The 24,892-nt window shown below is 36.2% G+C and overlaps 2 long non-coding RNA genes across 2 annotated transcripts in view; one reads left to right on the top strand and one right to left on the bottom strand.

Annotated features, from left to right (window-relative positions):
* The window catches only part of LOC122900162, a 145,259-nt gene extending 142,651 nt beyond the window's left edge, over positions 1–2,608 (top strand). The window contains exon 4 of the long non-coding RNA XR_006383189.1: positions 2,260–2,608. This is a non-coding gene — a long non-coding RNA (uncharacterized LOC122900162). The remainder of the gene's footprint in view (positions 1–2,259) is intronic.
* Positions 1–24,892, bottom strand: part of LOC122900163 — a 69,441-nt gene that overhangs the window by 22,547 nt on the left and 22,002 nt on the right. The gene's annotated exons all lie outside the window — the stretch shown is intronic.

Here is a 24,892-nt window from a genome sequence, read left to right as displayed (position 1 = left end):
TCCAAAATCTCATATGCATAAGTAGCACACGATTTCAGTGATTATGCATATCTATACTCTATCCAATCTATGATCTTCAGGTTCAGACAGGTACAGACAGAAATTCAGATATACTTGACAAATGGAAGTCTAATGAAGTATTTCGTTTTTTCAAACTTGGCTTTCCTTTGAGGAATCCTATAGGAGGCTTTTGCTCTATGACACTGTTGATGTTCTTGTGACATTTGCCTCTTTACACTTGAATCACACCTACTGACATGGAGGTTCTTCAGCATTTTAACAACAGATGTTTCTTGAATTTCACCATTTGGCCAGACTATATCACACTGAGTACCCTAAGCTAGAGAATTTAGATCAGTTTGAGGTGCCTGATGAAACAGGTCCATTTGACATGACAGTATGCTATATGGTATTTGAATTATATAATACATGAGTATCTTCTATTTGGGAAGTTCTCTAATCTTGACTGGTGATGAGTATAAGCAAAGACAGGTTTTTCAAAATTTCTCCATATATAATTTGCTCATAATTTCTCTTATAGAATTTCTTATCAGAAATCTGTCATTAAATCTTCTCCAGAAAGTGCAACACAAGTGATCAGAAATAAATTACTATCATTATTGTGTGTGTACAAAGTTATTGTTCTTATTTGTATAATTATTTCGGTTTCTGAATAAAATATTCTCATGAATCAAAATCAGCTTTAAGACTAATATCCCTTTGGAATGCCTGGATGTCTCAGTTGGTTAAGCAGCTGCCTTCTGCACAGGTCATGATCCCAGGGTCCTGGGATTGAGTCCTGCATCCCGCTCCTTGCTCAGCAGGGAGCCTTCTCCTTCTGCCTGCTCTGGCTGCCATTCCCCCTGCTTGTGTTCTCTCTCTCTGTCTCTGACAAATAAATAAAATCTGGTTGGGGGGGGGGAAGCTTGTCTTAAAAAAAAAAAAAAAGAAGAAGAAGACTAACATCTCTATGTGAGAAGGACTCTTGATAGCAGGGTGTAGAGAAAAAATATGTAGATTCTTTGGAAGAAGGACCTGGAACCACATGCAGTATCATTTCACTGCTTATATTTTCTTAAAGATTTGAGGCATGTTGGTAAGCTAATAACAAAAAGAGAGCAATAAGGGACCATATCTGAATAGAAGAAATTCATTAATTCTAGCCGATGTTTCCTCTGCCCTTACTTGCTGGTGTCAAAAGGCGATCATATAAAAAATGATAACATAGTGGATTATGAAACATCTTTTTAAATTTTTTTCCTTAGGTCATAAGTAATCGTAGCAGTAGTAATAATAATAAAACAAACATTTAATAAGCACTTACTATAGGTGACCAAAAGCTTGTAAATATAGACAAAAATGCACAATAAACAGTTACTAAAATTACAATGTATGATTTGTTCATTGGGCTTTCTGATATATTCAGTGTATTGTCTCTCATCACATGGTCATCATCCTTAGATAAGCTTTGTAGAACTTACATTTTGTACAGTTAAAAGACATGTGCTTTGGAAATCTTTGAACAATTTAAGGCATCGCCAATACCTTGGACACTTGGCAGGTTGGCCAGTTTGGACTGGTTACAACTATGGCTATGACTATTTCCTTCACCTTATTGGACATTTTGTGGTAATTGTGTTTCTAGTTTTTATGGATACCCTGCATATGTTGAGGAATCTCCTTTTTTTTCATGTAATCCTCATAACAAATCAATGGTTGGCTTCTATTATTACTTACATTTTACAGAGGAAGAAGTGGAAGTAGAGGGAGATTAAGTAACTTGTCCAAAATCACAGAACTGGTAAATGGAAAATTATGGGTCTTGGGTTAAGGGAAGGAGAAAAAATTAAAGGGAGAAAAATTGGTGAGGAAATAGTATGTTAGCTGGCAAAACACAAATATTTTGCTGTATGTTCATATAATCCAATTAGCTGTTAATATAACCTGCTCTCTGGCTTGCATATTAGATATCAGACTTTTAAGGAACACCAAAATTGTTTCCAGAGAACTTTTCTGATAACCATACTTCACAGTGGAAATGCTAGGTGGTTTTGATGAAATTTTTAGCATCTCTGTACCTTCAAAAATGGAGACTATTTTAGCTATCTACCTACCAGGTGAGTTGCTATTTGGGAATTAGAATACAAATTGTTTTTTGACTTCCTTGGAAGAAAGTCATTCTATAAAAACAAATTTGGGCTATTATAATGACAAGTGTGTGAGTGTACATTAATTTCCCCCTTATGTTGTTATTGCCAGCAGATGGAGGTCGAAATTGAATTGCTGCTGACTGTTGTCCCTTGTTATGGCCTGTGGAGATATGACAATTGAGGAAGAACTTAGAGGAATGCCAAGTAGCAGAGCATGAAGCAGTGGGTGTGACCCACTGCCGTGGACATTTTTATGGCTGATAGCATTTGGCAAGAAAAAACCTGCAGCCTCTATAGTGGTCTTGCAAATAGATCTCAACATTAACCATGCCCTCACCTATATTTGATTTGCCCTGTAACATATGCATTTGCCAAAATCCACTCTTCTAATTGTCAGCTAACTCCCTAGTCCCCTCACAAAATACCTAAAATAACTGAATAAATCATGCTGGAAGACATTTCTTTGTTTCATTGCAAATGTAGACACAGAAAGTTGAGGCAATGCATATGAAACTTTTTGTCCATTCTACTTTGATTCCCTTTGGCTTTGTCCTGGTTTTTTGGTCTGTTTATTTGTCCAGAGATTATTACCTAGAGAGTCCTTGGGTGATCTTCCAGTGGTGCCTGACCCAGGGGAATTAGAAGCACAGTTTCTGTGCATGCTATCCTGTACATTTTTTTTTTCCATTAGGAGAGAGTCTGTGGCTTTCACAATATTCTCAAAGGGGTGTAGGACTTCAAAAGCTTATGAACTCCTGCTTTGGATCTTTGGTTTATGGGGCAGTGAAACTTTGTATGTTTGCTTTAACGATTGAGACACAGCATTTTATGTGAATGAGAACAAGGGAGTGGTGGAGAAAAACAGCTTGGAGGGCATTATTACCTTTCCCAATCTTCATTTCTTGTCATGAATTATTAATCATGAGGTAACACTTCATCTGATGCTTTGAAAACTCTCCCCCTGGTAAGAACAGCCTAATTGAATTGGAGGAAGTGGAGCAGGAAGAACTAAACGTGGACGTTGATGGTTTCACCAAAAGCAATTATACACCCTACAGCCTTCTCCACCTGTTTGAAAACCCAAGGCCCACTAATTCTCATGCCACAAGGGAATGGATAGGAAAGTAGAGGAAAAATTAAAATTGTGGAGCTTCAAACATATCCTCCTTGAGACTACTTCATTTTGGCTAAGGGGTATATGGGGGGATAAGGGAGGATAAGTGGTATGGGCAGGGGTCTGATATATGGGAGATAAGAGCGTAAACCAGTTCAGTCTCTCTTGAGGGCATTTTGGCAGAGTAGCAAAAACTTTAATGCAAGCATACTTCTACCCAGTAATTCCAATTGCAGCAATGTATCTATCTAAAACTTTAAAATAATTCATATGCATAATAGAATATGGAAGAGTCATAAGAAATCATGATGAAATACATTTTGATATGAAACTATAGTTCTGATGTTTTGTGTAAAAAAAGCAATAAACCAGTATGTATGTATACAGAGTATAGTATAATACACATTGATGAGAAATGTAATACTATGGAACTGAGGAATATGTGCCTTAAGGCACATTTTGGTGTAATATAAACATGGAAAAAGTCTGGTAGGATATGCACTAAATGATAAAAATGGTCTCCAGTGGCTACTGTGATTGCAGTTAATTTATTTTTGCTTATCTTTATTTTCATTTCATTTTCTGCAATAAGCATATACTTTTTTGTCATTAAATGTACAGATACAAATTTAGACAATATCTTCTTTTGAAAATATAGACTCCAGGTCAAAAACAGTTGTATTAGCAGAGGACCAACCCTCGCCAACTCCCAAAGGTTGGGTCCCACGCATCAGAAACTGAAACAGACAGAGGTGATGGAGAATGCCCTTCCTCCTTCCAGATGACCAGGAGAGGCCAGCCTGGGCTTTTTTCCTGGGATTGAACAACTCCTTTCTATTCACAGCCAGGTCACACCAAGGGAGTTTCAGCTATGTTAAATGGTGCATAGAAGGCTTTTAAAGACATTTGGAAATAAAAGGAAAAAAAAAATAAAACATCTTGACCCTACCAGAATTTCCTACTTCGTGCTGCTTACATACTGACTTCCTTCAGCTGCCTGTGCTTACTCTAATCATAGCATCTTCCAAACTAGGCTGGAATTACCCTGTCTGTCCTCCTTGCAGAATGCACACTCTCTGTGTCTTAGGTTCCACTCTACCCCCAGTGCCTAGCACAACACTCACAACATCAGTGAGTGCTGAGTGAATACACTATAAAAGGAATGGATGAATGAAGGGCAGCAAGGAACTACCAACTTTGCTACGCTGGATTCCCAAAAAGCAAATGCAATGAAATCCAAGGGTGGGAAACAGATATTTCCCCAAAGATAACCAGAGTAGAACGGGCAGGTGTCTCCAAGGGATAAGAAAGAAGGACTCAAGATGGTGCCTGTGGGGACTGGGAAGGGCTAGCAAGGAGAGAAGGGGTGCTGCAGGAACCAAGCTAAAGTGAAAAGGCAAAGATGGGTTGTTGCAGTTACATTCTATGATTGTAAATGACATTACTGTAGGCATGGGGGAACAAAGGTTGTTTAGTTTGCAGAGAAGTGGATTCTTGAATGGGTGAAAATTAAATCTGCGGGATGATTTGACGTGGAGACAGCACACAAGACGATTTTAGCCACATAAACAAGAATGGCCGTGTGCAATGATTTCTATTCAACCCCCCTGGCTTCCTGGCCTAAGCTGATTATTATTAAGCATTTATGTGGCATTTCATATGTACAAGTGCTTTACAATCATTTATTATTTATTCCTCACAACGTGAGAAAGCCACAAATCAAGGGCAGGGATAAAGTTAATACAATTTTATTAAACAAGAGGGGTGTGCCTAGCAGCAGGCTCAGCTACAACCAGGGAGTGTGACCTCACAGGAGAGAAGAAACATGACAATTACTTTTTCTCTTTTTGTGTTGCAATTTACACTTTTAATCAGTATTAAGTCAGGTGACCTTGCACACCTGGGAGAGCTTCTGGGAGCCTGGAAACCTGGTGTGCCAACTCAAGGGAAAGCCTGCCTCAGAATCTGTCATTTCCATCACCAGTTTCCTCCCTCCCTTCCCTTTCCTGCTGTCTCCATTTTATTTCTTCTATTTCATGTTCTCCTTTTCTGTTTTTTCCATCATGCCCCATCTCTCCTTTTGTTTGTTCCTATTTCTTCCTCTCTTCATCCCTGTCTTCTTCCCCTTCCCTTTCATCTCTCTCTCTCTGACTCTCCTTTCTCTTCTCTGCTTCTTTCCCTGCTTGTTGTCTCTCCTTCTCTCTCCTCCCACAGACACACAGAGATACACACAGACATTACACACAGAGAAAGCAGCAGAATCTAATTGTAGGAGGTACAAAAGGTCATTTCCTCTTTAAGACAGCACTCCTTCACTGCCTTCTTCTGAGACCTGACACATGGAAAATTTTAACTCGATTTGTACAGAGAGAATAATGCCAGTGTTAATCCAAGTTGCTTGGAAGGTCATTTAAAAACCATTCCAGGTTGTTTTACTCCCACTGCTAGTGTTCTTCAGGCACTTCTCATAAATGCTAATGAATAATTCACCTTGGTAGTATAGACAAACACAGGCTGGTGGTGTTATTTGGAAATCATTCAAATTGACTAATTAGTCATTTCCCTTAGATTTTATTTAACAAAGAAAAAGGATCTTGAGATATTTGGTAAATCACACATTACGTTACTAAAATCTTAATAACTCATATTAATTTGGGGAAGGGCTGAACACATTTAGTGAAAAAGCCTGAATGGTTGCAATTTTTTAAAATTATATATAAATTTATTACATTCTAGGCAGAATCTTATTAGACACTGAACAAAAATATCTTAGCTAGAGGTCCTAATTTTGAGAAATAGATAAGAATCATTTGTTACTAATACATATATTGAAACAAAGAATAATAAATGAACACTCTCCCTGAAATCGCTTTAAATGCTATTATTCATTCATGACCACCTACTATGTGTAGGATACACTGTTCTACATTCAAGCAATAGAATAGGCAACTGACACAAAAAGTCCTTACTTTCATGCAATTTAGATTCTAGTGTTGGGATATTTTATAAATATAGAGAAAGATGATTGTTAGATGATTAGATAGATAAAAATGAATGGATGTCACATAATGACAAGTGGTAGGCAGAAAATAGAAAGTGATTGGGTATGTTTTGGGGTATGTTGGATGCTATTTTTGGAGAGGTGAGGAAAAGCCTGTGGGGAAGGTGACAGTAGAGCAGAGACCAAATATTGAGAAGGAATCACTTTTAGGATCTGAGCATTTCAGGGAGGTGGATAAGCAATGTGTAAGAGCCCTGAGGTGGGAACAAGCTCTGTGTGTTAAAATCTCATGTGTTTATAGCCTAGTGAAAAACAAAAGAGTGGTAGGAGAAAAGGGCTAAGTCTGGCCAGAGACCAAATCACATTGTTTCTTTCTTTTGCTTATTGAACATTTCTTAATTATTATTTCATCCTAGTGACTAAATCATTGCAATTTTCCATTACTGGTAGGAGCAGGATGAGTTTGTTCAGTTGTGACCAATATATCTCCCCTATGTACACATTTACTTTTAAACCTATAACCATTCCCTATTCACGCCAGTAGATGTAAGTCTTCAATGTACCAATAAAGAGAAACCTCAGAGAACCTTGGTTATTCAACTCAGTGAAAAGCAGAACATAATTAAAATAATATGTAATAAAGCACATTCATGGATTTTATTCTCAGGATTATATTAAGATCCTCTTACTTTGATAGATGAAGATTTCTGCAATCTATTTTCCCTTTCCAACCCAGACAAAAATCCATGAAAGAGGAGATAGATGCCTGACCTGACAGCTACCATCTTTGGAGCTGTAGGTACTCTGCCAAAATTCTTCTCCATGCTTTACTCCTTTACCAGGAAGTGAGAGTCTTCCCAGTTCACATTGGATCCCATCGCTGCTAGTCCAGTGGTCTCCAGCCAATAGCCTGAATTTTAACACATACTTAGAGAGAGATGTGGTGAGTCAGATAGGAATGGACCTTGAAAATAATGTTGGATGATGTTGTCAACCTAAACAAATAGGTAAGCTAAGGCAAGTTCAAAATTGCCAAAAATATGAGCTTATTCAGAAATAGCAGAGGAGTTCCCCAAACCAGGCAAAGACCCTACCAAAAAGGAGAATTTCAGACCAATATCACTGATGAATATGGATGCTAAGATTCTCAAGATCCTAGCAAACAGAATCCAACAGCACATTAAGAAGATTATCTACCATGACCAGGTGGGATTCATCCCTGGGCTACAAGGATGGTTCAACATTCGCAAATCAATCAATGTGATAAAACAAATTAATAAGAGAAGAGAGAAGAACCACATGGTCCTCTCAATTGATGCAGAAAAAGCATTTGACAAAATCCAGCATCCGTTCCTGATTAAAACACTTCAAAGTTGGGGCGCCTGGGTGGCTCAGTGGGTTAAAGCCTCTTGCCTTTGGCTCAGGTCATCATCTCAGGGTCCTGGGATCGAGCCCCACGTCGGGCTCTCTGCTCAGCAGGGAGACTTCTTCCTCCTCTCTCTCTCTCTGCCTCCCTCTCTGCCTACTTGTGATCTCAGTCTGTCAAATAAATAAATAAAATATTAAAAAAAATAAAAATAAAAATAAAATGCTTCAAAGTATAGGGATAGAGGGAACAATCCTGAACTTCATCAAATCTATCTATGAAAGACCCACAGCAAATATCATCCCCAATGGAAAAAAGCTTGCAGCCTTCCCGTTGAGATCAAGAACACAACAAGGATGCCCACTCTCACCACTCTTGTTCAACATAGTATTAGAAGTCCTAGCAACAGCAATCAGACAACAAAGAGAAATAAAAGGTATCCAAATTGGTAATGAAGAAGTCAAACGCTCTCTCTTTGCAGATGACATGATTCTTTATGTGGAAAACCCAAAAGACTCCACCCCCAAACTACTAGAATTCATATAACAATTCAGCAACGTGGCAGGATACAAAGTCAATGTACAGAAATCAGTGGCTTTCTTATACACTAATAATGAAAATATAGAAAGGGAAATTAGACAATTGCTTCCATTTACTATAGCACCAAGAACCATAAGATACCTGGGAATAAACCTAACCAAAGAGGTAAAGGATCTGTACTCGAGGAACTACAGAACACTCATGAAAGAAATTGAAGAAGACACAAAAAGATGGAAGACCATTCCATGCTCTTGGATCGGAAGAATAAACATTGTTAAAATGTCTATACTGCCTAGAGCAATCTATACTTTTAATGCTATTCCAATAAAAATTCCACCGGTATTCTTCAAAGAGCTGGAGCAAATAATCCAAAAATTTGTATGGAATCAGAAGAGACCTTGAATTGCTAAGGAAATGTTGAAAAACAAAAATAAAACTGGGGGCATCATGTTACCTGATTTCAAGCTTTACTACAAAGCTGTGATCACCAAGACAGCATGATACTGGCATAAAAACACATAGACCAGTGGAACAGAGTAGAGAGCCAGATATGGACCCTCAACTCTATGGTCAAATAATCTTCGACAAAACAGGAAAAAATATACAGTGGTAAAAAGACAGTCTCTTCAATAAATGGTGCTGGGAAAACTGGTCAGCTATATGTAGAAGAATGAAACTCGACCATTCTCTTACACCGTACACAAAGATAAACTCAAAATGGATAAAAGACCTCAATGTGAGACAGGAATCCATCAGAATCCTAGAGGAGAACATAGGCAGTAACCTCTTCGATATCAGCCACAGCAACTTCTTTCAAGATATGTCTCCAAAGGCAAAGGAAACAAAAGTGAAAATGAACTTTTGGGACTTCATCAAAATCAAATCTTCTACACAGCAAAGGAAATAGTCAAGAAAACAAAGAGGCAACCCACAGAATGGGAGAAGATATTTGCAAATGACAGAAGAGACAAAAGGTTGATATCCAGGATCTATAAAGAACTCCTCAAACTCAACACACACAAAACAGACAATCATATCAAAAAATGGGCAGAAGATATGAACAGAGGAGTTGAAATTCAGGGCATATACACTGTAGCAAGCTACAGACAAGTCCATTAAGGGTTTGGGGCAGGCTATATTTATGGGCAGGGAACGTAAAGAGAGGAGAGTTTAGTTAGAATCTATTAAGAAAAAATTATGACTAGTTTTGAAAATTCTCCAAGCAGACAAAACCATTCCAGTCATACAAAGCTCAATTCAGCTTATTTTGTGAGACCCGCCCAATCTGGATCATTTCTTATTCATGTCTCTAACAACCAAAAGCAAAAATTTCCCAGGGTTGATATGAGGCAACTTCTTCACCATCTTCCTATTATTAAAGAAAATTCTAATACTGTGATGTTTTCCATATCAGGCTTTTATGGAAATCACTTTCTCAGTCTTTAAATTTTGTTTTCCTGAGATCATGTTTGTGAGATTTTACATTTTATATCCTCTGGTTCCATTTTAGATTGAGATTCTTTCACATTTCCTCCTATTGATCAAGATCCTCCACAGAATGCATTGCTGATCAGTATGGTATTCAGTTGTTTTTCATTGATTTTTGTCAAAGATACAGTTCTATATAGGTGGAATGTGTTGTGTGTTCTATGAGGTTGAGGAGGATCATCATGTGTCTTTTTCCATGAAGCAGAAGAAGGTCATGCTCAGGAGTCTTGTGTCTGAGGGGAGGGAGGGAAATGATATAGAATTTTATTGACCTTATTTGGACCACAGGAGGACTGAAAATGAAAAATTTGTTATGTCCCTTTAAGGTGAACCATTTAGTTTCCATGGTCAGTTGAGTTTCAGGAAATGCCTTTGAAAGGAAGATAATTTTATTTGCACATACATTTGGGAAGAAGACATTTGTTTACTAATACAAAACAGTATAAATTTAATTAAAATGATTAAAATAAAGAACGAAAGCCCAATGATAACTATTGATTGAAGTACGCCTCTCAACCAGTTTCCCCAATTGCTTATGTTAAATGGGTAGAAAATGTCCCAAGTTCCGGGAGCTTGGCCAATTTCTGCTAGCAGCTTGATATTGTCCTTCATTATTTTTAGTTCTTCTGTTATTTTCCCTGACTTACTGACATAAAGACAACATTCTTCTCCAAGTAAGGTGCAGGTTTCCCCCTGCAGAATAGTGAGGAGGTTTAGGGCTCTGTGATTTTCTAGGACTACTTCTGTGAGGCTGTCTATTTGGGTTTGTTGATATCCAAAAACTCTGACAGAAGTATTGAAAGTGGTAGACATGACTATAGAAAGATTGTGAACTGCTTTTTCAAGGTCTGCTACTCCAAACAAGGGAAAAACACTGTGACAAAAGCATGCCCCAAACCCTTTCTATCTACTATAGGGTTATGTATAGGCAACCACCCAAATTATAACATTCCCAGTTCTAAAACATCCTTTTAAGTTGATAGGAAAAAGGCCACAGATTAGGTATATACACAATGGAAGGAAGAGTTTTTCTAATTTTGTTGTCCGCTGGGAGGACAATGATCCCGCAACATTCTTTCCAATTAAGGGAAAGTATATGTTTTCTCTACTTAAAAAGAAACACCTAGTACTGTCTTGTTAGGGTAAACACAATTTGCTCAGATTCTTTTTCCTGGAATGAAAGAGGGGATCTCATAATTGGAAATATAATCTTTCATAAAGAGCACATGATAACCCAGTTTGCTAGCTTGTGGAGATGGTTTTGTGAGCACTTAAATTTCTTTTTTTTTTTTTTTAAGATTTTGTTTATTTATTTGACAGAGAGAGATCACAGTAGACAGAGAGGCAGGCAGAGAGAGGGGAAGGGAAGCAGGCCCCCTGCTGAGCAGAGAGCCCGACGCGGGCCTCGACCCCAGGACCCTGAGATCATGACCTGAGCCGAAGGCAGCGGCTTAACTCACTGAGCCACCCAGGCGCCCCAGCACTTAAATTTCTGAGAAGAAATACTTCTAGATCTTTCATACAAGTGAGCTGATCTAGTATAAGCAAGGTTTTGGTGGAGGCTTAGAAAATCTCTGGAGAAAAAGAAAATTAAGTTTTCCATCATTCACCATATTTTTGGTACCATGGAGTGTGAACACACAAGCTTTTCATTTCCCGGTATTATGGTTTTCATTGCTCCCATGTGGAAATGTATTAATGGATGAGGTGAAATAGTCTTCTGGATTTCAATGGGAAGTAAATTCGTGTTCATCTCAGTCATATAAGATAGTATGGTTACAAATATTGAGTGGGAGATAGCCTAGAGTTTTGACATTCCCATCATTGATTTTGAAACATAAAGAAAAATTTGGGGTAAGATTCCAGATCTCAGTGAGGGATATCCATTTATGAGTGGATTCCTTTCCCAAACGAAAGGAATCCACTTTCCTTTCCCAAAGGAAAGCCATAATATTTGGTACCAATCTTCCAGAAGGAAGGACATGTTCAAAGTTACCAGAGGAAAATCTTATATCTTTACCAGATAGATTTTGTCATCCTTCTAAAGATAATGGCCAGACCACCAATTCAGGTTCATTGTGAGTAATATTTGCTCTGACACAAATCTGGCAATCAGTATGTTTAGCACAATGAGAGGTTTTGTAAGGTGAGAATAAAAGGATGTGTTAAAATTAAGTAAAAAACAGTAGGAAGACTAGAAAACTAGAAATAGAAAGAAGAAGGCCTAAATGACCTAATTTAACTAAAGATAAAGTAATTTTTAAAAAAAGTTATGTAGGCCTGGTTCAGATCTCTTGGATAAGCTGTTTACTCCACATGCTGTCTGCTTCAGTTCCTAGAAATTTTTAATTTCAGGTGACCAGTTGGTGTATAGGTTCATTCAGATTTGGGGGACTTCTTTAGATGTGACACATGAATCCAGGAGTTTATGTCTTGAAGTTTAGCTGCACAGGGGTTAATTAACAACACCTATTAAAGGCCTTTCCACCACTGTTGAAAATAATCATTTTGGTGATGTCTTTTCCAAAAGAAGAACTCTCTGGGCTGTAAGGTATGATGTTTGATGCCTCTATCTCCAGGGAGTGCTCTATATAAATATTGTTCTACAAGATGGTAATTATTTTCTGTGGACTAGAATAGGCCTTTGCAAAATTGGAGTATTATCCCCCCTTTATTAGTTGTGGTCAAAAGAAGTGGAAACTATGTGTTATCAGCCATTGTATAATTATTTCCAAAGGTGAAAGTTTATAGATTTTAAAGAAAGTAGATCTAAGATTTAGAAGAACCAATAGTAATTATTTTGTCTAGGTATCTGAAGTATTTTGACTAATTTAGCTAACTGAGTCTTAATAATTCCATTTGTATATTAGGTCAGTTCTTAGGATAATAAGCACCATGCAGGTGCTATAAAACTAGTCAGACAGGACAGACTTGTCTATGTATTTGGCTAGTAAAGTGAGTTTCTATTCACTATGAAGTTTAAGGCAGAATAATCTTTCCTAATAGGATTTTAGCTACAGACGAGTCAGTTCCCTGTTTACACAGGAAATTCAGTCCAATGTGAAAACAGGCAGACCATTATTTAGAACGTATTTATATCCATGAGACGGAGAAAATTGTATGAAATCCATTTGCCAAACCTCAAACGGTCCCTTGGGTAAACTAAAATGCCCAGAGCCAGTATGTATAATCTTCCTTGTGTTAAATTTAGGATGGTGAAACTAGTTAAGGTATGTGCCTTTCATGGCCTTGCGGATGTTTTCCACCAATATTGATTCATAAACATTATCATTTTATCAGTTGACCAATGATTTAATTTATAAATGGTAGTTAATAGTGGAGATTTTAGATTTTCTGGTAGGACCAGCTTGTTATTGGGCCAGAACCAAAGCTTTGTATCCACATGACACCAACAGTGTTTAGACTACCAATTTTCTTTTTTTATTTTTTTCAGGGACCAATTGTTGCATTTTCCTGGATAATTCTTGTAGGTCATCACCAGGGTCATCACCAGTTTTCTGGACCATAACAGAGGTTTGTCTATGGATCCAATAGAAGCAGGATTTTATTTATTTATTTGTTTTCTTGTTTGTTTATTTTTGTGGAGACATCAGTGAGTGGTTTCCTTTGGCTCCCAGAGAGTCAGACTTAGAATGTCCAGGGACTTTAACAAGTTTTAAGAACTGTTGATGGGAGGAGTATAGCATCTAATAAACTTTGGACATATGGACCATTTTAAATTTTGTTTCCACTGCAAGGAGGGAAACCTCATTGCTTCCATAACATCCCAAAATCATGAGTTATTTCAAAGACAGATTAACTATTAGTTATTAACTATTAAAATAGATGTTTTTGGCTTTACCTTTAGGGAGAATATATGCTTGAATAAGAGTATATAATTGGCTTGTTGGGCTGAAATGGCCAAAAGTCATCATGAGAGGTTAATAGGTGATTCATCAAAATCAACAATTATGGGGATTTCATCCATGAAAGAGGAGCAGGGCTGAGATTCTTACAATAAAGAGGGTGATCTGAGGGGCTGCACACAGAGAATTTCATAAGAAATAAGATGGCTAAAAAAAAAAAAAAAAAGAAAGAAAGAAATAAGATGGCTTCCTGAAAGGTATTAGGTGTGGTATGAGTTCAAGAGAGGTATGACAGCATGAGGTACAAAGATGGTCAAGGATGATCTCATAACTATTTCTTCAGTGGCCTTTACCAGAAAAGCAATAGCAGGGATAACCTTAAGGCATGGAGGATATCCTTAGCCATGGGATCTAATTGTTCTCTGTCATAACCTAGCGGTTGGAGGTAACTCCCATGTTTTTAGATAAGTACTTTGAGGTAATTTCCCTTTTTCATACACAAAAAGGAAAGAGGTAGCTGATACGTTGGATGTCCAAGGGTATGTGAATTTATTAAGCTTCCTTCAAGGTTTTAATGTCAAGTTATCTTGGTTTTACCCAGATAATAGGGCTAGGTTTACTGGTTTTGTTGTTGTTGCTGTTGTTGTTGTGTTGTTTTGTTTTGTTTACTTAAATTAACCTATAGTGTATTATTAGTTTCAGAAATAGAATTTAATAATTCATCCGTTGCTTATAATACCCAGTGCTCATTATATCAAGTGCCCTCTTTAATGCCCATCACCCAGTGGTTTTTAAAAAGTCATATAAGGGTTGTGCTGCTGAGAAGTTTGGAATTCAATTGTGTCAATAACTCAGCTAGATCAAGAAAAGTCCATAATTGACATTTAGTTTTAGATTTAGGTAAGATTTAGATTCAAGATGCCATCTGGCTTGTCAGGATCTAGGTATAACTCTTGTTCTGAGATTAAGTGTACTAAAGATGCAGCTTCACTTTGAACAAATTGCAACTTTTCTTTTGAGACCTTGTATTCCTTAGTGGCTAAGGGTTTTAACAGGTAAATAGTGTCTTCTCATGAGGAGGTTTTGGAAGGTGAGCAGAGAAGAAAATCATCTACATATTGTAGTAAGATGGAGTCTCCAACATCAACTAGATCAGGTTTTGAAATTTGTGAGAACTTTTAGTAAAACCCTGGGGCATTACTGTCCATGTATATTGTTCCCCCTCCCAGGTAAAAGCAAAAAGATTTATCAACATTAACAAGTTCAGTCATATCACCTGAATGCACCGCCTAAATTGATCACTGTGAAAAATTTATGTGTGGTAGGGATAGATGCTCATACTGTATGGGGACTAGAAACAATAGGAGAGTGAGGAAAAACAATGTTTTTTATTGCTTGAAGATCTTGGACAGTCTCCATCTGTAACCATTAGGTTTTTCTTATGGGTAAAATAGGGGTATTACAAGGATTGGGGCAAGAGATAATAACTCTGTACTGTATGGTCTTCTATGAGGTTGTATGTCCTATTAAACTTTTTAATTTATAGGGTATTTAATTCTGGGGAGATGTTTTGAGGGATCTATTTGAATCTTAATGGGGGTGGGGTACACAATGAATTTGCTTATGTCATGGGAGGATTTTAACCATAAAGTAGGTAACATTAAATCTAATAATGAGAAAGAGTCTGAAGTTTAATCTTCCCTGGTTTGTAAAGTACGTGTGAATGAAAAAGAGTTTGGATTTTCCTGGTGGTTAGATTCCAAGGGATTTAAGTTCAGGGTATTAAAACTCAAAAGTTATTCTCTTTTGAGAAAAAAAAAATGGTAGCTTATTTTTTTAGGAACTCTTATCCTAGTAAGTGAATAGGAGCTGATTCACTAAAGAGAAATGGATATTTTTTTTGCTTGTATGTTTTGTTTATTTTTTTGCAAAGGTCCCAAGCAAAAGTGTATAGGTTTAGAAATATGACCACACTGTGGTTTATTTGTGACCCTCAATATTTGAATAAATACATTACTTTGAGGAAGGGACTATTTAATTATAGTGGAATTGACGAGTGATAGAGTGGTTCCTGTGTCAATATTTTAAAGGATTGGTCCCTAATCTGGAGAGTAGTTTCCCTCAGCCTTTTTAATGGTAGAATTGGAAACAGACCTTGTGTTTCCTCAGAGCCCTGCAATTGGGATGAGTCTGACCCTTGGCTCTTGGAAAGCTATAATGGTCTAGACCTTTTCATTTGTAGCGACCCTTTCTCCAAAGGCCAGGTTTTATACAATTATGACAGAGACCAATGGGAAGAGTTTGCTTAAAAGATTCTATATGTTAAAATTGAAGATTCAAAGTTTTAGTTGCCTTTATTGTGGATTCATCTTATAGATTGCAGGCTAACTGAATAGTTACATTGACAGGACCAGGAGTGGACAGTCTTCTCCATTCAATGCAGATTCTCTTGACTAACAGAGACCAATCTCTGTTTAAACCATTTATAAACACTGAATTAGAGCCCACCCTGGTGAATTCAACATTTATAGAGAGCCCAGAATTTTCCCTAAAAACAGCATGGAGTCTGCTATAGTAATCATGAACAGATTTGGCAGACTTTTGGGTGCATGCCTGAATTTTGTTCCAGTCTACTGATTTAGGGAAAGCCCTTGGGATGGCAAGATGCAGCCTTTTGGCTATAGCACAAGCTGGTCATAAAAAAGAGCTGGTGGTTGAGTTACTTGGAATTCTAAAGATTTTTCTCAAGGCTTTCCCAATTAGCAGTTTTCATCCAATGCTGTGCTTGACCTTCTCCAGCAAGCAAGCAAATTAATTGATAAAGATCAGAGAAGCCAGGTTGATAAGTTTGAATTAAAATATTGAATTCTTTAGCAAATCTATGAAGATTTACTTTGGGAAAATCTTTCACTATAGCACTAAGTTCAGCTTTGACCAATGGGATATAGGAAATTAATGATTTATCAGGATCTTCAGAAGGCCTGATTTTATTTCATTTTATTTTTTAATGTTTTTAAAAAGATTTATTTATTAGAGAGAGAACGGGCATGTGTGGGAAGGGGGCAGAGGGGAGGGAGAGAGAGTCTTAAGCAGACTTTCAGCTGAGTGTGGAGCCTAGCTTGGGGCTCAATCTCATGACCTTGAGATCAGCACCCTGAGATCAGGACTGGAGCTGAAATCAAGAGTCAGATTCTGAACAACTGTGTTATCCAGGTACCCCCAGAAGACTTAATTTTATTTTATTTTATTTTATTTTTTTCAGAAGACTTAATTTTAAAGGGAGAGTTTTAACAGACTCAGTTGGTAACAGACTCAGCATTAGAAAAGGACAGTTCAGATAAATCAAGGAGTTAGAAAAGGAATGAGTTGGATCTAGAGGAGGTGAAGCAGTAGAGTTAGAGCAGACCTTGGCTGGTGCTGAGTTTTGTGTAAATTATGCATTTATGGAAAATCAGTCTCAATCCTTAGGTTTTGTTTTCCTGAGGAAAAAGTTTGTGAATTTTGTGTGAAATTTTCCATTTTATATTGTCCAGTTCTATTTTAAATTGAAATTTTTCACAATATATTGAGCCTTTGATTTTAGAGAAATTACCAAAATATCAGAGACAATGATAGGGATAAGTCAATGATAGGGATTGAAACATAGCTCTTTTTTACATTATTTTCCTTTTTTCTTTACTTAAACTTCCACCTCGTCCTCTTTCTCTTTCTTCCTTTCTGTTACCTTCTAAGTGTGGCTTTAGTGAACCATATGGTATAATAGAAATAGAATGCATTAGTCAAACTTTTGGATGTCTGCAAGTTCCTAGTTTGCAAGGCACCCTATCCTTGTCCCACTGGTAATGGGACACTTAGTTTCTCCCTCTTTCAACACCTCTGAAGAATCTTTGGCTTATCATTTCCCTAGATATTGCTGCTGCTTCTTAATTTTCAACGTAATCACCTGTATACACTGTTTAGTTTTCATGCCATATCTATCACACTGCTGGACACTGATGTAATCTCTTTACTTTGAAAAATACCACTTACTGAAGGCTAAGTATATGGTAGATTTTATAGAGGATTTGGAATTAATGGATGAGAAATGGGATAATGGAGTGATTGGAAGGTGGATAAACCACAATGTGGTACAGCCAAGCTATGAAAGAAAATTAGATGACTTTCTTCTTAAAAGCCTTGGTCATTAGCAACTCTGGAAAATTTCCATTTGTTTTCTCATCCAGTTTCATACCTTCACTACATTGAAGATAACCTTCTTTCTGCTTTCACACCCTTCCCCCAAAGTTTCTTATCCTTTCTTCCAAAAGCTGAGTAGTTTATCTATCTACTTGACTTATTCTTAATCCAAACAGGACAAATTCTAAGAACTATCCTAAGTCAAGATTCTTCAGAGACACAGGATCAATGGGATGTGTATACCAATAGAAAGAGATTGTTTTTAAGGAATTGGGTCATGTGATTGTGGAGATTTGGTGATTCCAAAAGCTAATGGGAAGGCCAGCATTTGGAGACTTGGGAAGGAATTACAGTTCAAGTCCAAAGGCAGTCTGCAGGAGAATAAGGAAAAGCCAATATTTGAAATGAAATCTGAAGCAGTCTGCTGGAAAATTCCCTCTTGTTTGGGGGAGGTCAGATTTTTGTTTTACTTAGCTTTCAGCTTACTGGATGAGGTCCACCTTTATAGGACAGTCAGAATAATGTCTGACCAAATATCTGGGCACTGTGGTCCAATCAAATTGATACGTAAAATGAATTAACTCACTATACAAAACCAAAGGCATGGGACTATTTTACCAAATAGAGTTCTCCCCTCTGTGAGTTTCTGCAGCCAGTTCTTAAACTTATTTCCTTCTCCTCAGTATAGAAAATTCCTTATCACCATTTCTTTGTTGTCCCTCTCATTTGTCAGGACAAATCAGGAGCATGGCTATAAAGGTGTATGTGTTTGTGTGTGTGTGTGTTTCTGTGCAATAGTGAAAATATTCAATTTGGAAGGGTCAGTCCAACATTAAGTAGGGAAGCACTGGTATGTCAATCTATGTAAACAATTTTCTCAAATTTTGATTATACATGGTCCATTGAGCACCCTATATTTTGATGTGAAGATCTTGCAGTCAAAGGATAAAGGAATCTTGCCTCCTTCTTTATCCTTGCACCTCATTGCTCCAAAGAGAATTTGTATGTGGTAGATCCAAAGGAACTGTGTTACTCTTTTTGTCTAATGCTAAAAACAAGATTTTCATGGCAAGTGATAATGATTGAGCACTGGAAGTTTTCAAAGTTTAAAAATGTATTCTAAAGGCTAGCTTAGGTCTAGGAATTTGTTTTTAACATAATGTGCTATGCTGAAGAATTCATGAAAAAATAAAAAATAGCTTGATCTAAGACTGAAATTTTACAAAATAACTCCCCACTGTGAAATGCTGCCATCTTAGCAAGTCTCTCTCTTAGTAAGCGTGAAGGGTGATGTGCACTTTACTTATACTTCACCTTGCTGTTTTCACTCTGTGCAAATTCTCTTACTGAAGTTGGGTTAATAATACAAAAGTGTTTGTCAGAGATTCTTCTATTCTTATTTTAGAGACCTAAACTTTTTTTTCTATGTATATCTGAAAATCTATTATACAGGTGGGCTTGATATTTAAAATATATGTATATACACAAAAGTCTAAATTTATAAAACATAAATTGCGAAAGCAATTTCTTTTTGTATCACAATCATGTAAACATTTATATATCTAAAAGGAGAGCTTTTCTTGCTGAAAAGGGAGCAGGTGTTGATGAGAAGATTGAGGAGAAAAGTAGAAACTGTCTTGACTTACATTTCCCTATTGCGGCAACCTCCTGTAAATTCAGCTTGCCATTTACTTAAGTAGAGGGAATAGTAGATATACCTCTCCAGGAAAAACAATCCTCAGTGTGGTTTTTAACACCTGGATATTGAGTTCACTTAAAATATATTTCAATATCTGCACAATCTGATTTCTTCTCATTCTAATAAACCATCACCCCTGTGAAGCCCTTCCCAGTGATTTCTTTGAAGGGAAGGAATCACTGCTACCAATAATGTTCCATCAGCATGTAATTCCTACATCTGTGAGTGCTATACATGCTATATTTTATCAAATTGTGAGCTTCCTAAGCCAGAGTCCTCTTTATCATTGTGTCCAAGAATTTAATACAGTGCCTCGATTGGAGCTGTATGTGAGCAGTGAACATATCTCTCTCAATTTGTATAATAAAGGTGTTTTGAGTGAAAACATCAGGTTGATCCATACAGCATAAAGAAGACAATCTTGAATTTAAGTTTTCAACAGTATACTGTTTCTCCCCTTCAAATTCACTTTGAATAGACAGATATGTTATCAAATTAAATGTAATGTTCTTCATTTATGGAATAAATTAAAATTAAGGTTTTTTTCCTTATTGCTTAAAATTGTATGTGCTTCATTGAAATAAGTAAGATGTTTTGAGAGTAGGATCTTAGACCTGTCAAATAATTAGTGTTAGAATCATTGAAATTTTTTTATTATTTTAATATGTTTCAAATTAGAAATTATAGAGAAAAAGTGGATATGTAGAAGTAATGAGATTAAAACAATCCTGTAATCAAAATTGCAGCTTCTTTATTCTGGTATCTATGTAAAGTAATGGAGAAAATGTGAAGATAATTATAAGAACAAGAGGTTTAATAGATTCTAAAATCATAGGGTTGGAAATTGCTTCCCAAGATCCCTCTGCCATGAGCACTTTGAATGAAATATGGCTTTGATTTGCTTTTGGATCACAAAGGGACAAAACAATTATATTTCTGAGTGATTGGGGAAAGGGAAATGGAAAATAGGATTGACCCATAGTCCTCTCTCTTGGCTGCCATCAGTTAACCAGTTTTCAAAATCCTCATATAGCTTACTTTAATTTTTTTTTTCTCTAATAGCATGTAAGTGTTGGCAAGCGATCATGTGTAATGGTCGGCATCATCACTGGGAAGGAAATGATACTCTGAGATGTATTGTATTACTTTGCTAGGTGCTTCCATTTGGGGATGAGAATATGCTTTACAGACTGCAACATGCCATGCTATTCCCATTTTCTGTTATTCTAAAAGAAAAACTATGGAATAGATATGCTTCATTCTTCTTTAATAATTAAACAGAAAAGAACATCTTTCGGATTCTTTTGAAGTAATCACAAGGAGTTTTTGAAATCTCAGCAAAGGGAATACCCCATGTGTTTCTTTCCCTTCTTTTTTGATTCTATGTCATGGAAAGGATGAAAGAAGCACCTTTAGAAGAAGACTACTGAAACTTTTGACATTTTTTAAGCAAATATGAAAGCTGAGCAGTCACAAGATTAGTTCCTTAAGAATGTATAGTTACAATTTAAAAAACTAAAGGAGCTTTTGTGGGGAACTGACCTGAAGCACTAGAAGCATATAAAATTCTAGAAAAGGTCAAAACTAAAAATGTGAATTACTAAGAAAGAAATACCTGATCAAACTTTTTATGTAACATTAGGACAGGAATGAGTAAAAAATAGTTAATATTTACTGAGAAAGATACCAACCCATTTTTGGGTATTACATCCTTTAAAAAACCATCCTTTAAAGTTATGTTCTTTACTGTATTTACTTAGATACTCAATGGATATGTAACATCTTTTTAAATGAATAATTAGTATTTATTTTCATATCAGCTATAATGAACTATAGCAAGTACATGTACACAAGCATACACATGTACACACACACAAGCACATGCACACACAGTCTTTGGCTTATTCTTTTTGGCCATGTGTGAGCACCACTGCTAGCATGGATAGCCACATATGATCACAAGAAAATATGTAAGAGGGTAAAAATGTTTCTTGAACGGCAACACTGAAAACCCAAATTCTAGTGTAGTTATTTGGGCAGAAGGAACAAATACAGCATACTTAGTGCTTCTTGTTGGCATCTCCCTGGATCCTTTGTGCATTCTTTCTGATTGGTCAATGTCTGTGTTATTCTGATTTTTGACATTTTGATGTAATTCATGATAACATGTACGATTACAAAGTGACAGACAAAACTTCAGAAGTTTTCACAAGCTTACTTGGATTTTTGAGAGCTAGCAGAAACCTACTAGCACAATCACAAGAACATTCATTGCAGCATTCTTTGTAATAGGGAAAAAAATAGGAACAACCTTAATGCCCACCAGTAGAGGAATTAGTAAATTCTGCTATATCCTCACTTTGGTATAATGTACAACAACAAAAGTAGATGAGGTAGTTCTACTGGTATTCTCATGTAAAATCTGTAAGATACAGTCTTCATTGAAAAACAAGTTACAAAAAATATCTATAGAAAAATACTTTTGTGTTAAAAAAAACAAAAACAAAAACAAAACCAGAAAAATTGGTACCCTCATGTATATCTGTAAATTCAGAGGAAAAAAAAAAAAACCTGGAGAAAGCATATTAAATTGATGATGGTGATTATCTCTATTGATGGTATCTGCAGCAGGGATATAGGACTGGTTGTCCCAAGTGATTTTAATCTTATATGCAGTGTCTTCATTTTTATAAGAGGTATGCATGCTATTGTTTGATTAACTTAAAAAATGTTTTATAAACCTGTTAGGGGTATTGAAAAGAATCGGGCAGGGAGAGACATATGCCATTGTGCTATTTGGCTTTTCTCCTTCATGCCCAGGTTAATAACCTTCAGAAATGGCCCAGTGTCTGGGAACGTGATAAGGCAACAGACCTAATGCCAAACCAGCCACTTACGACTGGATCACAGTATATTGGGCAAGGAACAATATGCTGCTTTCCCAAATATAAACCTGTCTAAAAGTGTTTCCCTCTAGATATGTAACAGCCCTCTGGATATGTAAAAGTGTTTCCCTCTGGATATGTAACAGTATCCCTCTGGATATGGTAGTATTTCTTCTTTTTTCCTGCCCAGCAGTTACATGTCTTTCTTTCTGACTAATGAAGGCAAAACATATATTTTTCAGAAGACATATAGGGTTTAATAAAACAAAGTATAAATTGATACATTAGAGAGCTAATTTGGGAGATTGGAACAAAGGATCATTGAATCTAAATGTCCTTATTCTAGTGAATCAGCATTCTGCATGTTAGAAAGATGGATCCTTTGATTCAAGAATCATGGACATGGCAGAGAATACATGTTAGAAAAACCCTTCGCTGTAATGGTTCTTCTCTGAAAACCCTGGCCTACCTGCCCTTGTCAACAGGAGGTAGACTTCTTGGTTATATGCTTACATGCTCTTATGGAACTCCTTTTTTTTTTTTTTTTTAAACCCAGGTTGGATAATAATTGTTTCCTAGTAGACAATAAACTTTACAAGGTCAGTGACCATGGGTTTTAACTCACCTTTATAAATGTACAATGCCTGCTAAGTAACTGACGAATGAAATAAGTGAATATAATAGCCGAGTTTACACCGTAAGGGAGAGCAAAGACTTTTAAATGAAATTTTGCTAATTCTATTATCTCAGAAAATAGAGAGGAAACCACTTTGTACACTACAGGCCAATTTTAATATCATTATTACTGTTTTTCTGCAAATAATGAAAGTATCAGTATATGGCACTCATTAGTCTACAAATAAGGGGTATGATGATGATGAATAATCTGTACCACAAAGAACTAAAACCCACAAGACGTGTCACCTTGGGACCTTCCATAAATGTGACCAACTACACATTAAAGCTAAGGATTCTGTGTGATTCTGATACTAACGCTGTGTTTTGGTTTTGATATATCACTTCTATAGCATTGGCATAGCCCTAGTAACTATTTATGCTCTGAGCAAACCCTTAAGTAGAGCTTAGTCTGTGCCAGGCACTCTTCTGAGGTCTTATTATTATATTAACTAATCATTTTCCCCCTAATTAAAGAGGTAACATCTACTTACTATAGAAAACCTGAAATTATAAAGAACCAAATTTCTGGTTATCCTTAATGAATCTTTCATTTTATACTTATAAAGTTATTTTGTCCTTGGAGGATTATGTCAATTTTTTTTAAAAATGATATCAATCTGAGAGGCCTTGTTTTTTTTAAGAAGATGCATAATGTATTTATTTTGTATATTTTCATAACTGATAGATTTGGTCTTGCTTTTGTTGTGTCTTAAGAATTTTGCTTTTTTTATCTGGTTTTATCTTTCTTACTCTGCTAAGTTTCCTTAGTTTTCTGTTTTAGTGTATAGACTATACTTTGATTTTTTTAAGATTCTATACTTATTTTTTATACTTATCTAGAAGACAGAAATTTCATTTTTAATTCTATTAAGGTTTCTTTTTAGTTTATGACATATAAAATTCAATTTATATTTCTTTAATTTTCAGAGATAATCACAAAGGGGTAACACTCATTGTCCTTGATGCCTACTAGAGAATTAAACAGGTTGGCCAGTGTCATGCTATATCCTAGTCTTCATTAATTATCTGTGGTTGTAGATTCAACACATCATTTTCCAATCACTATTTTTACTCTGTAAACTTTTTTCATTTATTGTTTTTGGATTTGCCACTGAAATTCATAATCACTACTACAAATACAATTTGTAGCCAGATCTGTAAGCACATTTTATCATTTAGTAATAATATTGTTTAGTAACAACAAGAAATATATATATATATATATATATATATATATGTATTTGAATACTTTTATGTACCTAGTGCTATATTACCTATTTCATTGTATATTTGCTATAACTCTGAGGAAGTATCTATTTTTATCTCCATTTTCAATAGAGAAGGACCTGAAATTCAAATAGACCAGGCAGTTTAACCAAGGTCAACAAATTAAGCTGGTGGTTCCCAATCTGAGATTTGAATGTGACACTCTTGGCCCAAGGAAGCCTAACTCCTAAAAACCGCACAATACCACCATGAGAATATCTTATCTATCTACCTTCTCTAATGTATTACTTCATTTTTTTCAACTCATGAAGTACATAACATCTGCTAGGCATGTTTTTGATAGAATGATGAATCCTTGCCCTTATTGCCCAAAATCTAATGTTGGAGAGATTCAAAGAAGCCACGATGCTAAAGTGCAATAAATATTATGGTAGGAGAATTATAGTGTGCTAGGAAATCTCCTGACAAGACTGCATGTTCTCTGGGCATATGAGAAGGCACTACAGTCTGGAGATTTAGTGAGGGAGCTGATCTGAAAGGCAAGGAGGAATAAGAAACTGAAAGGAGGTGAATATGGCTGGAGAATCAGAGTATCATTTCTGATGGGGAAAAATGAAAATGACAGATTTAAAAAGAAGGAGGGTTGAGAAATAAGGCCAAAGAGAGCTCCCTAGATTACTTAATAGAACTTGCCTCTGTTCT

The sequence above is a fragment of the Neovison vison genome, chromosome 2 (genome assembly GCF_020171115.1).
Source record: "Neovison vison isolate M4711 chromosome 2, ASM_NN_V1, whole genome shotgun sequence".
In the NCBI taxonomy this organism is placed as follows: domain Eukaryota; kingdom Metazoa; phylum Chordata; class Mammalia; order Carnivora; family Mustelidae; genus Neogale; species Neogale vison.
Note: the sequence above shows the minus strand (reverse complement) of the source record. Positions and strands in the feature narration are given on the sequence as shown.